We start from the raw sequence: 14090 nt of genomic DNA on the forward strand, positions 1-14090 counted from the left end.
AACTTCTCTGTGCCTCAGTTCCCTCATCTGTAAAATGGGGATTAACTGTGAGCCTCATGTGGGACAACCTGATTACCCTGTATCTACGCCAGTGCTTAGAACAGTGCTCTGCACATAGTAAGCGCTTAACAAATACCAACATCATTATTATTATTATTATCTCTGCCTACCTTTCTGCCCCTTTGTTCTATGGCCCCCTACTTTCTGCCCATCACCTCTCTGACCAACTTTTTTCTGCCGCCCTGTTCTGTTCTCCTCTGCTTCCTGCCCCTCGGTTCTCTGCCTCTCTGTTCTCTGCCTCCCCATTTTCTGTCCCCCTGGTCTCTGCCCCAGTTTTTTGTCCCCCTTCTCACTGCCTCCACGCTGCTCCTTGTTCTCTTCTCCATCCCCTGTTTCTCCCTACCCCCCTGCTCTAAAGCTACCTGTACTCTGCCCCTCTGCTCTCTGCTCCTCTGATCTCTGTCCTTCACTCCCTGCTTCCCTGCTCTCTGCTCCCCTCTCTCTGTCCTCCGTTCTCTGCCCCCCTGCTTTCTCCTCTCCTGATCTCTGCCCCCTTGCTCTCTGCTCTCCTGCTGTATCTGCTCTCTCCCCCTCAGATCTGCCCCCCTCCAATCTATCCCCCTCTGCTCTCTGCCCCTCTACTTTCTGACCCACTGCTCTCTGCCCTGTACTCTAAAGGAGAAATATTGTCAGGCTTCTTTCATCACCACTGGACTAATAGGGCAACTCCCAATAATGCAATCACTTCAGCATCTTTGCCTCCAATTTATTGCTGGAAGTACTAGCAGTGGAAAGCACAGAATAAAGAAAGGATCTTATATTCTAAACAGGAGAGACAAACTTTAATGAAACTACAATCAGAATGGTACACATTAATAATTGAGAGTAAGCATATGAGTGCTGAGGAAAAGAATGAATAGGTCTGTCAATTCTGGAGTGGACTTAGGTTGTTGAGAGATTAATCAGGGAAGGTTTGTTGGAGACGGTGGAATTTTGAGGACTTTGAATTGGGAAGACTGTTGAAGATATTGTCATGCATTTTTCTCTAACAATGAAGACCAAAGCAAAACACCCCCTCCCCCCAAACTTATAGGTGTCCACATTCCTTGTCTTGTTGTATGCTATCGAGTCATTTCCAACCCATAGCGACACCATGGACACATCTCTCCAAAAAACGCCCCTCCTCCATCTGCAATTGTTCTGGTAGCGAATTCATAGAGTTTTCTTGGTAAAATTACAGAAGTGATTTATCACTGTCTCCTTCTGTGCAGTAAACTTGAGTCTCAGCTTTTGACTCTCTCCCATGCCACAATGCTACCCAGCACAGAGGAGTCTTGACTTGTGGCAGATTGCCTTCCACTTGCTAGCCACTGGTCAAGCTAGCAATGGATTGAGTATGCCTCTGCTTGACTCTCCCTCCCATAGTGGAGACTGGTAGAGTACTGGAAACTCTCCAGGAGCGACCCTGAGAGGGTGACACATTACTTACACATATTTAAATAGCATGCAACCCAGTTAAGGATGTTAGTATTCAGAAACAGCAGTGACGGATGTTCTTAGCCTATGTGATCCTTCGAGGTCGCCCTCTGGACTAACCCTAACCCTAAACCTAGCCCTAACCATAAACTTAATCCTAGCCTTAACACCAACCGTAGAATTATCCCTAGACTTAACACTAACCGTAACCCTCACCCTAACTATGACCTTTGCATTAGCCCAAATGCTAAATATAACCTTAAATCTAAACCTAACCATAGCTTTAAACTTAACCCTAAATGGAACTGTAAACCTAACCCTAACACTAACCATAACCCTAATAATAACTGTAACTTTAGCCCTAACACTAACCCTAACCCTAAACCTAACCCTAGCCCTAGCTGTAACACTAACCCTAAAACTAACCCTAACCTTAGTGCTAACTTTAACCCTAACCCTAACAATAACCCTAACCTTAGCCCTAACCCTAACTTTAGCCTTTGGCCTAGTTGCAATCCTAATGCCAACCCTGGCCCCAACCATAACCCTAACTGCAATCTTTCATCTACTGCCAACAAAATACTAATCCTCGCCATAACCATAACCTTTACCCTAAACCTAACCTTATCCCTAACCTTAGTGCTAATCCTAACCATAACCCTACCTCTAACCAGAACCTTAACCCTAAACCTAGCCTTAACCCTAATCCTAACCCTAACCGAAACCTTCTCCTCAATTTGATCATAAGCGTAACGTTAACACTCAAACCCTAATCCTAATCCTAACCATAACCCTAACTCCAACCCTAATCCTAGTCTGAGACCCAGCCCTAGTCCTAGCCCTAACCCTAACCAGCACCCTAAACATAACCCTAGCTCTAATGCTAATCCTAACCTTAACCAGAAGCATGTCTGGGAGTCCGTGTGGCTAGGCTCTTCTAGCCTCAACAATGCTATTTACACTGCAACTCTCCCAGGGCAAGAAATTGCCCTAACAACCCCCTAACCCTAACCTTTACCCTAATCATAACTCTAACCCTAACCTTAACTTTAGCCCTAGGAATAGCTCTAGCCTTTACCCTAATTCTAACCCTAACATAAAATATACACCTAATTCTAACTTTAGCCCTAGCCCTAATCAAAACCCTTACACTAACCCTATTTCTAGGGCAGCCCTAGCCTTATGCCTAAGGCTAGCCCTAACCCTAAACCTAACCCTAACCCATTGCCCTAGCCCTAAACCTAACCCTAACCATAAAACTAGTCCAATCTTAACCAAAACCCTATCTGTAACACCCTAAACCTAACTCTAACCCTAAACCTTAATGCTAGCTCTAGGTCCTGGTCTAACCTTAGTCTAACCCTAATCATAAATCTAACACTAATTCTAGCCCTAAAACTAACCTAACTTTAACCCTAACCCTAACTCTAGCCCTAACCCTTACAAGAGCCCTAACACTAACCCAAAACTTAACTTTACCCCCTAAACCTAACCTTAACCCTAACCTTTACCTTAACCCTAAAATCTAACCTTAAACCTAAGGCTACCCCTAGGCTGAACCCTACCCATAGCCCTAGCCCTAAACCTAATCCTAACCTAACCCTCACACTACCTCTAACTTTAAAACTAACTCTAATCCAAACCCTAACCCTAACCCTCATGCTAAACCTAACGCTAGCTCTAGCCCCAGCTCTAACCCCAACTTTACTCCTAAAGTATCCTCACCCTAATCATAAGCCTAACCTTTACTCTAACCCACACCCTTACCCTAACCCAAAATCTAACCTTATACCTAAGGCTACCCCCAAGCCTAGCCCTAACCCTAAACCTTATGCCTAACTCTATCCCTAACCCTAGGCATAACTGTAAACCTAAGGCTAATTCTAACCCTCATTCTTTCCCTATCCCCCTAAAAAACACTTCTCCTGCTATTCTTTCCTGAGAAATTAGCCCAAGTCTGATGGGCCACAATCGATCAATCAATTGCATTTATTAAGCACTTACAGTGTGCAAAACAGTGTACTAAGCCTTAGGGAAAGCACAATATAACAGAGTTGGTAGACACGTTCCCCTCCCTCAAGGAGCTTACAGTCTAGACGGGGAGGCAAGAATTAAAATAAATTACAGATATGTATATAGGTGCTGTAGGGCTGAGGGTGGGGGAGACTAAGGGTACAAATCCACGTTCAAGAATGACATAGAAGGGAGAGGGAGTAGAGGAAATGAGGGCTTAGTGGGGAAGGCCTCTTGGAGATGTGATTTCAATATGGCTTTAAAGGTGATAAGGCTTTGAAGTGCACAATTGTTTCTTCCTAGCTTGCCCCACACTGTTTCCAGACAGTTGTGCATTGTCAGAAGAGTTTCCCTCAATTCTGCTTTCAGATTTTATCCAAAACCCACAGTGAAAACCCTCACAGTGGGAGTCTTAGCTGTTCTGCTCTTCAATCTTTACTATTCCTCCTGCTCTCACTCAGGGGAGAGCATTATCTACACATTTCCCCCATGAGATAGAAAGTCCCTTGAGGCAGGGAGCAAGTGTTTTCCTTCTGTTAGGCCTAGCACAGTGCTCTGCACTCAGCAGGTGCTCAGCAAATACAACAGATTTATGGAAGCAGGGAACCTATTGCACCTTAAGCCCCACCCGATTTGAATTTTACAATCAATCTGGCTTTGCTTGGAGGACATGAAATAATATTTGATAAAGGTCAGCAGAAGATCAGGGTGGTCCATCTGGTGTGGGAGACCTTGGGTGGTTCCCAGAACAAGGCTCCATCCCAGGGTTCCCCTAACCGGAATGATTTTTACACCTGTCTCAATCCCAAATGCACTGCTTGAAGTAGATATAATCAGTCTCTTCATACATAGGGCTTACAGTCTAAGGAGGAGAGAGAGTAGGTATTTAATTTAATGGGAAGCAGCGTGGCTCAGTGGAAAGAACACAGGCTTGGGAGTCAGAGGTCATGGGTTCGAATCCCGGCTCTGCCACTTGTCAGCTGGGTGACTGTGGGCAAGTCACTTAAACTTCTCTGGGCCTCAGTGACCTCATCTGTAAAATGGGGATTAAGACTGTGAGCTTCACGGGGGACAACCTGATTACCCTGTATCTACCCCAGCACTTAGCACAGTGCTCTGCACACAGTAAGCGCTTAACAAATACCAACATTATTACTATTATTATTATTAATTTCTATTTTACAGATGAGGAAATTTGGACACAGAGAAGTCAAGTGACTTGCCCAAGGTCACACTGCAGGAAATGTTTAACTCTCCATGTTGACACAGAGCTTCCTGTGAGAAGAAAGATTATGTAGGATTCACCAAGATTCCTATATAATAGTAATTATGGTACTTGTTAAGCACTTATTATGTGCCAAACTCTGTTCTAAGTGCTGGGGTAGATACGAGTTAATCAGGTAGGGTGCAGTCCCTAACCCATATTAGGCTCACCCCCTTAATCCTGATTTTTTACAAATGAGGTAATTGAGGCACAGAACAATTAAGTGTCTTGTTCAAGGTCATATAGCAGACAAGTGGTAGAGTTGTGATTAGAACCCTTGACCTTTGGACTCCAAGGTCTGGGCTCTATCCACTACACCATGAACTGGGTTGTTAGATTGTAAGCTCCATGAGGGCAGGAATTGTATCAGTGAATCAGGGGTATTTATTGAGTGCTTATTGTACGTGGAGCACTGTATTGAGCATTTTGGAAAGTATAGTATAATAGAGTAGGTTGACATTATTCCTTCCCACAAGAAGCTTACAGTCTCAAAGGGTACTTAATAATGTTACTTTACTTTCCCAATCGCTTAGCATAATGATTTCTTTTTCTTAAATGGTTTTTGTACGTGCTTACTATGTGCCAGGCACTGTACTGAGCCCTGGGGCGGATACAAGTTGATGAGGTGGGACACAGTCCCTTTCCCACAAAGGGCTCATACCCCTAATCCCCATTTTAAAGATGAAGGAACTGTGAAGTGACTTGCCCAAAGTCACATAGCAGAAGCAGCATGGCGTAGTGGATAGAATATGGGTCTGGGAGTCAGAAACTCATAGATTCTATTCCCAGCTCCTCCACATGCATGTTGTGTGACCTTAGGCAAGTCACTTCACATCTCTGGGCCTCGGTTACTAGATCTATAAAATGGAGATTGAGACTGTGAGCCCCACATGGTACCGGGACTGTGTCCAACCTGATTTTCTTGTATCCACCTCAGAGCTTAGTACAGTGTCTGGCACATGGTAAGTACTTAACAGATGCCATTAAATATTAAATGAAAGTGACAGAGCTGGTATTAGAACCCAGGTCCTTTTGACTCCCAGTCCCATGCTCTACCTACTAGATCACACAAAACTGAGTGCCTTATCTTCCCTCCCAAACCCTGTCATCTTCCTGACTTCCCTGGCCACTGTGGACGGTATGACCATCCTTCCCGTCTTGCAAGCCCACAACCTTGGTGTCATCCTTGACTCGGCTCTCTCATTCACCCCACACATCCAATCCGTCACCAACACCTTCCGGTCTCACCTTCACAATATCGCCAAGATCCACCCTTTCCTCTCCATCCAATTGGCTATCTTACTGGTACAAGCTCTCATAATATCCTGGCTGGATTATTGTGTCAGCCTTCTCTCATATCTCCCTTCCTCCTGTCTCTCCCCACTCCAGTCTATTCTTCATTCCGCTGCCTGGATCATATTCCTGCAGAAACGCTCTGGGCATGTCACTCCCCTCCTTAAAAACCTCCAGTGGTTGCCTATCAACCTCTGCACAAAACAAAAACCTCTCACTCTGGGCATCAAGGCTCTCCATCACCTTGCCCTCTCCTACCTCACCTTCCTTCTCTCTTTCTACAGCCCGCTTTGCACGCTCTGCTCCTCTGCAGCTCACCTCCTCACCGTCCCCCATTCATGCTTATCCCGCTGTCGACCTCTGTCCCACGTCCTACCACTGTCCTGGAATGCCCTCTCTCTTCACCTCCACCAAACCAACTCTCTTCCCCTCTTCAAAGCTCTACTGAGAGCTCACCTCCTCCAAGAGGCCTTCCCAGACTGAGCTTCCCCTTTTCCCGCTGCTCCCTCTGCTGCCTCTCTGCCCCCCTTCACCTCCCCTCAGCTAAGCCCCCTTTCCCCCCTTTCCCTCTGCTCCTCTCCTTCTCCCTTCCCCTCCCCTCAGCACTGTGCTCATTTGTATATATTTTTATTACCCTATTTATTTTGTTAATGACGTGTACATCCCCTTGATTCTATGTATTGCTATTAAGTTGTCTTGCTTTTGTCTATCTGTCTCCCCCGATTAGACTGTAAGCCCATCAATGGGCAGGGATAGTCTCTATCTGTTGCTGAATTGTACATTCCAAGCACTTAGTACAGTGCTCTGCACATAGTAAGTGCTCAATTAATACTATTGAATGAATGAATGAATGAGTGCTGTAAAGCTGATGAGTAAATAGTTTCTGTTGTATGTGGAGCTGAGTGGGCAGCCATTGGATGTTCTTGAGGGTGGGAAAATGTTGGCTGAACTTTTTTTTAGAAAATGATCCCTGCAGCAGAAGATAAGGTGGGATGAGATAAGTGCTTGGATCAGCGTGGTAGCTATTGGATGGACATTTTAAAAGGGCAAATTTTAGTAATGTTGTGAAGGTAGTACCGACAGGATTTGATGAGAGATTGAATAATATGGGGGTGGAACTGGAGAGACCAACGCCAAGATTTCGGGTTCATCAGTCAATCTGTCAGTCAGTCTAATTCACTGCATGCTTACCGTATGCAGAGTTCTTTACTAAGCACTTGGGATAGTATACTAAAGCAATGTAACAGGCATATTCCCTGTTCACAACAAGCTTATAGTCTAGAGGGGGAAACAGACATGAATATAAATGAATGAATTGCAAAGCAGCATGGCATAGTGTAGAGTCCACAGGCCTGGAAGTAAGAAGGTCATGGGTTCTAATCCCAGATCTGCTACTTGTCTGCTGTGTGACCTTAGGCAAGTCACTTCACTTCTCTGGGCCTCAACTCCTCATCTGGAAAATGGGGATTGAGGCTGTGCGTCCCTCCTTGGACAGGTACTGTGTCCAACCCTATTTGCTTGTATCCACCCCAGTGCCCAGTACAGTGCCTGGCACATAGTAAGTGCTTAACAAATACCACAATTATTATTATCATTATTCAGTAGTGTGAGACTGGGAGGGTAGATGAATAAAGGGAGCGAGGCAGGGCGACACAGAAAGGAGTGTGAGAAAATGAAAAGAAGGCTTAGGTAGGGAAGGCCGCTTGGAGGAGATGTGCCTTCAATATGAGGAAGGAGGGTGTTCCAGGCCAGAAGAGGAATGTGGGCGAGAGATGGGCGGGGGTGAGGTAGATGAGATGAATGTATTGTGAGAAGGTTAGCATTAGAGGAGCCAAGTGTGCCAGGTGGGTTGTAGTAGGAAAGTAGCAAGGTGAGATAGGAGGGAGCAAGGTAACTGAGTGTGTTAAAACCGATGATGAGGTGTTTCTGTCTGAGGCAGAGGTAGATGGGCAACCACTGGAGGTTCTTGAGGAGTGGGGAATCATGCCCTGACTATTTTTGAAGAAAACTAATCCATCCATGCAGCAGAATGAAGAATGGACTGGAGTGGGGAGAGACAAGAAGGTGGGAGGTCAGCAATGGGGGTGATAGAGGAGTCAAGATAGGATAGGATAATAATAATCATAATTATGGTATTTGATAAGTACTATGTGCAAAGCATTGTACTAAGCACTGGGGTGAATTCACCTGCCCTTTCCTCTCCATTCAAACCGCTACCTTGTTGGTACAATCTCTCATCATATCCGACTGGATTACTGCACCAGCCTCCTCTCTAATCTCCCATCCTCCTGTCTCTCCCTGCTTCAGGCTATACTTCACTTTGCTGCCCGCTTTAACTTTCTACAGAAACACTCTGGGCATGTCACCCCCTCCTCAACAATCTCCCGTGGTTGCCTATCAACCTTTGCATGAAGCTAAAACTCCTCACTATTGGCTTCACAGTTCTCACCTTGCCCCCTCCTACGTCACCTCCCTTCTCTCCTTCTACAGCCCAGCCCACACACTCCTCTCCTCAGCCACTAACCTCCTCACTGTGTCTCGTTCTCGCCCGTCCTGCTGTCGACCCCTGGCCCATGTCCTACCTCTGTCCTGGAATGCCCTTCCTCCTCACAACCGCCAAACTAGCTCTCTTCCCCCCTTCAAAGCCCTACTGAAAGCTGACTTCCTCCACGAGGCCTTCCCAGACTGAGCCTCCCTTTTCCTCTGCTCTTCCTCACCTCCCCATTGCCTCTACTCCCTCCCTCTGCTCCTCCCCCTTCCATACCCCACAGCACTTGTGTATATTTGTACATTATTATTCTATTAATTTTATTAATGATGTGTATATTTCTAAAATTCTATCTCATCTGATGCTATTGATGCCTGTCTACTTGTTTTATTTTCTTGTCTGTCTCCCCCTTCTAGACTGTGAGCCCATTGTTGTGTAGGGATTGTCTCTATCTGTTGCTGAATTGTACTTTCCAAGCGCTTAATACAGTGTTCTGCACGCAGAAAGCGCTCAATAAATGCTTTTGAATGAATGAATGAATGAATACAATCCAACTGGGTTGGACACAGTCACTGTCCCTCATGGGGCTCACAGCCTTAATCCCCATTTGACAGATGAGGTAACTGAGGTACAGAAAAAGTGAAGTGATGCACCCAAGACCACACAGCAGACAAGTGACGGAGCCGGGATTAGACCTGAAGAACTTCTGACTCCCAGGCCCACGCTGTGGTAGCAGTTTGGATGGAGAGGACAGGGAAGATTTTAGCAATGTCATGATGGTCCAACCGCCAGGATTTAGTGATGGATGGAATCTGTGGGTTGAATGAGAAAGAGGAGTCAAGTTTAAAGTGAAGTTTATGATCTTCTGAGACAGGAAGGATGGCGGGGTTTTCTACCACGATGGGAAGGTACGGGGGAGGTCAGGATTTTGGCGATAACATGAGGAGTCTATTTTGGAGATCTTTAGTTTGAGATAGTTAGAATAGATATGGCCCTTACCTATTTGATCCCATTGCTCTTTTGATCCCCTTTCTTTTTGGCAGGTTATTTCAAAGAGCAAATCTATGAACACATGGCATTTTTCTGTAGGAGCAAGCTCAAAGAATGACAGCCCAATTCCAGCCATAAATTGTGGCATAATGAATTCTACTATAAACTGCTCCTACTGCTTGTTTGGGTGGCTATTTTGAATCCATGGGTGCTGGCGGTGGAAAAGCCTGTCCCGACAGGATGCACTGCTCAGGAGAAACGAAATCAAGGCTTAGGACCCCAAATTCTAACATTTCTAGATACGGTGTATCCAGATGAGTACCAGGTTTGGGAGAGGCACACACCCAGAGAGCATGGCCTAGTGGAATAGACCCATGCCTGGAAGTCAGAGGACCTGGGGTCTAATCGTGGCTCTGCGACTGCTCTGCTGTGTGACCCAAGGCAAATCACTTCACTTCCCTGTGCTTCAGTTTCCTCATGTGGAAAATGGGGATGAAGACTGTGAGCCCTATGTGGGACAGGCATTGTTTTTACAAATCAATTGTCTTAAATCTCCTCCAGTGCTTCTATCTACCCCAGTGCTTAGTATAGTCCCCAGCACATCATAAACACATGAGGAATACCAATAAATGAAATCCCAAACCACCGGAAAGCCCTGAAAGGGGGTATCATGCTGATAATTCTTTGGGGTACATGTCCATCACAACACCCTGTCAACCAAGCACAGCAAGTTACATGATTGCTTAAAGATAGCAGAAGTGACTGTGTGCCATTTGGGTGCAGAGCATTGTTCCGATTCTGAGCCCTGCCATAAGGATGATCCTTCCAGAAATGGCCACAGGAGGGCGCACAAGCTAAGAATACGACTCAAGGGGGCGGGAGGCAGGCAGGTCGGTGATGGACTCAGAAAGAGGATGAAATGATAAAAACCATAATACAGAATTAGCAAGAGAGTGCTACAGCTGATGAAACAGAACTGGAAGGTACACACCATTTAGTCGGGATCACTGGGAATCCGACTGTTGGCCACACCAGCCAGAATTCTAATGGTTTGGCTGGTAAACTGCCACTTTAACTTCTCTCAGACCTCCTCCAGAGACACAGGCAGGTGTTGTCCTGAAGACCTGAATATGTTCCAACAAATCAGGTGAGTTTGAATTTCTAAATGGATGTTCACCATCTAAAGTTTTATGAAATATATTTTTGGGAAAGGTTGTTTTTGTTGTTGTTGTTTTGTCTCCCTGGAAGAACCTGAAACAGAGATTTGGGCCCCCTCTTGCCTGAATCCAAGCTATACTTACCTCACATCAGTGAGTTGGTGTCATTCCTTTCCAAGAGATTGATCCTCTCTGAGACTAAGTTGGAAAATGGTTGTATCAAATGTTCAAATGTTCAGCTCAAGATGTTACTGACAAGTGTGTAGTCAGGCCTCTCTCTAATGGACTTCCTTCAAACAGGGCAGCATCGTAGTTGCATTTCACTATGTGATGTAAGGCAGAGACTAGGACATGGCATTCTATGAAGTCAATCTTTTGCCCAAGATTGGTCGGGAAGCTGTTTGTGGCCACAAGTGTCTTCCTCCCACAGGTGTCACTACCGTGTGCATACGGTCACGTCATCCAAGACCCGAATGGGGTCCGACAAATCTGATAAGTTTGAATTCTTAATTTCTATTGAAAATGTTTGAAAAAATGGTATCTTTTCCACAGGAGGTCATATGGTTGAGGTCTGTGGCCTCTCCTGCTTGGAGCCAAGTTTACTATATGTTCATGATGTTAAATGAGGAGTCGGTTGGCTCCCAAGCATCTTTATCTGCGTCTTCCTCAAAGAGAGGCTGCTACCCCATGCCTAAAAGTCCTGCATTCCCAATCGCCAATGGGTTTCAACAAATTGATAAGTTTGACTTTCTAAATTTCTGTTCCTTATCGAAAGATTTATGAATTGTATATTGGCAGAAGTTTTGTGTGTTCTTTTATTTTTTCCCTCCAAAGGACTCAGAAGGATTGGGGAGCTCTCTAGCCTGAATCCAAGGGAGTCTTGGCTCACATACTTGAGTTGCTTCTGTTGTTGTGGTTTTCAAAGATGATGAAACTCCCTCAGACTAGGGTTGAAAATTTTCCCCCAGAGATGTCACTGGTAAGTGCACTCAGACAAGCTTGTAGGGGCTTCACGGACTTCTTTAAAATGGGGTGGCATCGGAATTGCTTTTCCAAGGAGGGATGTATGTCAGAGACCTGGACATGCCTTTCCCGAAGGTCCAGTGACGCTGTGTTTCCTATGATGAATGGGGAATTTATTCATCATCTGCAGTGTCAATGGGCACCTTCCTCCAAAGAAAGTACAGTCACATAGTAACAATAATGATGATATTTGTTAAGCTATGACTGTGTTCCAGGCACTCTTCTAAGAGTGTAGATAACATGCTAATCAGGTTGGACATAGTCCCTGTCCCACATAGGGCTCACAGTCTTAATCCCCATTTCACAGATGAGGTAATAGAGGCCCAGAGAAGTGAAGTGACTTGCCCAAGGTCACACAGCAGACAAGTGGCGGAGCTGAGATTAGAACCTGAGTCTTTCTAACTCCCAGGCCCGTGCTCTAACCACAAGGCGATGCTGATTCCCATTGCCAGAGACAGGAATGTCCTCCAAGTGGTCAGGTAAGCTTGAATTGCTAAATTTACATGGAAAATCTTAAGTGTAATGAAAATAGGTTTTATCCAAACTTTTTCTGATTTCCCCAACCTAAAGTATGTTAGAAATCTGGGCAGTCTCTCAACTAAAGCATATGTATTCTACGTTAACTAGGCTTAAGGTGGAGTGAGTAGGCACTCACTGGTCTATAGCTCAGTATTCCTCACCCAGAGGCTACTGCCAGGCGGTCACCCTCAGGGTTTTCAATGAATGGATGTGTTCCCTTTAAGCAGGGAAGGACTGTGGATTCTTGAATGTCAGGAGCTTGCCAGGGACACAGGCAGCCCAGAGCCTGGAGCAGAATTAGCCTGGTGCCAGTGACTTAAGATGAGTTGGATGGCATGCGTGAGAAGCAGCGTGGCTCACTGGAAAGAGCACGGGCTTTGGAGTCAGAGGTCATGGGTTCGAACCCTGGCTCTGCCACTTGCCAGCTGTGTGACTTTGGGCAAGTCACTTAACTTCTTGGTGCCTCAGTTCCCTCATCTGTAAAATGGGGATTAAGACTGTGAGCCCCACGTGGGACAACCTGATTCCCCTGTGTCTACCCCAGCGCTTAGAACAGTGCTCGGCACATAGTAAGCGCTTAACAAATACCAACATTATTATTATTACTTTATCCTGATCTCCTCATACAGATGACGATGGCAGGTGCCTAAAAGCAGGGACGTAAGTAGTGATTATGCTTTCTCAAATCAGGGAAGGGGCATGGTGGCTTTTCCCAGAGGTGGATTCAACCTCCACTTCCGCTGCCCAAGATATTTATTCCCCAATTCAAATTTCAAGACTGTCCATTCACAGTTTATAGCTTTGTTAGAATAAAATGTTGGACAATGCATGTCCTCTGTTTTCTTCTAGTTGTGTGCAAGGATTTGGTTCTCTGTCCCCTGAAGCCAAGTTACCTAACATTAACTGAGATTACCGTGGAATGTGTTTACTCTGAAATGTCTCTGAACCGGTGTTTGCCACACAGAGGCCCTGCTAGAAGGATCACAGTCATGCCTTTAGGGGCCCGAAATGCTCTTCCTCAAAGCTGGGAGGCGACATGTTTCTGCTGACAGGGAGTGTTTGATAGACCCATGGGTGGCTCTGATCCCGCGGCCAAGTGCCTGGGGTACCCCAGATAAAGGTGGAGTTTTTCAGCATCCACATGTCTTTACCCCCATCGTTTCTCACTGGAGGTTTTCCACATAGGTCTGGTCACACCTTTCAGGATGGATTATTCTTCCTCAAATCAGGGTGGCCTCACAGTCTCTATGAAAAGCAGGTTATTGAGCAAAGCGTTGGACTGAGGCGAGAGGCAAATAATCCTTCTGACCAAAACGTGCCATGGCTCTGGTGTTGGGATGAGCGATACTTTATCCCGATCTGCTCATATAGATGACAGTGCCAAGTGTCTACAGGCAAGGGATTTAAGTAGTGAATTTTCTTCCTCAAAACAGGGAGAGGGCAAAGTGGCTTTTCCCGGAGGTGGATTCAACCCCCACTTCCTCTACCCAAGATATTGATTCCCCAGTTCAAATTTTGGGAGTGTCCATTCACAGTTTAGAACTTTGTTATGAGACAATGTTGGACAATGTGTGTCCTCTGTTCTCTTCTCGTTTTGTGCAGGGATTTGGCCCTCTGTCCTGTGAAGCCAAGTTATCTTACATTAACCGAGATTATGGTGACTCTGAAATGTCTCCGTGCCGATCTCTGCCAACCCAGAGGCCCCTGCCGGGAGGATCACAGTCATGGCTTTAGAGACCTAAATGCTCTTCCTTAAAGCCGGGAGGCAACATGGTTTCTGCTGACGGCAGGTGTTTGACAAAGCCATGGGTGGCTCTTATCCGGCAGCCAAGTTCCTGGGATACCCTGGACAAAAGTGGAGTTTTTT

General features: G+C 45.7%; 1 non-coding gene across 1 annotated transcript; it reads right to left on the reverse strand.

Moving 5' to 3' along the window:
* Positions 1–1337: 1337 nt before the first annotated feature.
* Positions 1338–1475, reverse strand: LOC114808733. Its single transcript, XR_003756530.1, has one exon. It is a non-coding gene; the product is annotated as a small nucleolar RNA SNORA7 (small nucleolar RNA).
* Positions 1476–14090: the final 12615 nt, after the last annotated feature.

The sequence above is a fragment of the Ornithorhynchus anatinus genome, unplaced genomic scaffold (assembly GCF_004115215.2).
Source record: "Ornithorhynchus anatinus isolate Pmale09 unplaced genomic scaffold, mOrnAna1.pri.v4 scaffold_175_arrow_ctg1, whole genome shotgun sequence".
NCBI lineage: Eukaryota > Metazoa > Chordata > Mammalia > Monotremata > Ornithorhynchidae > Ornithorhynchus > Ornithorhynchus anatinus.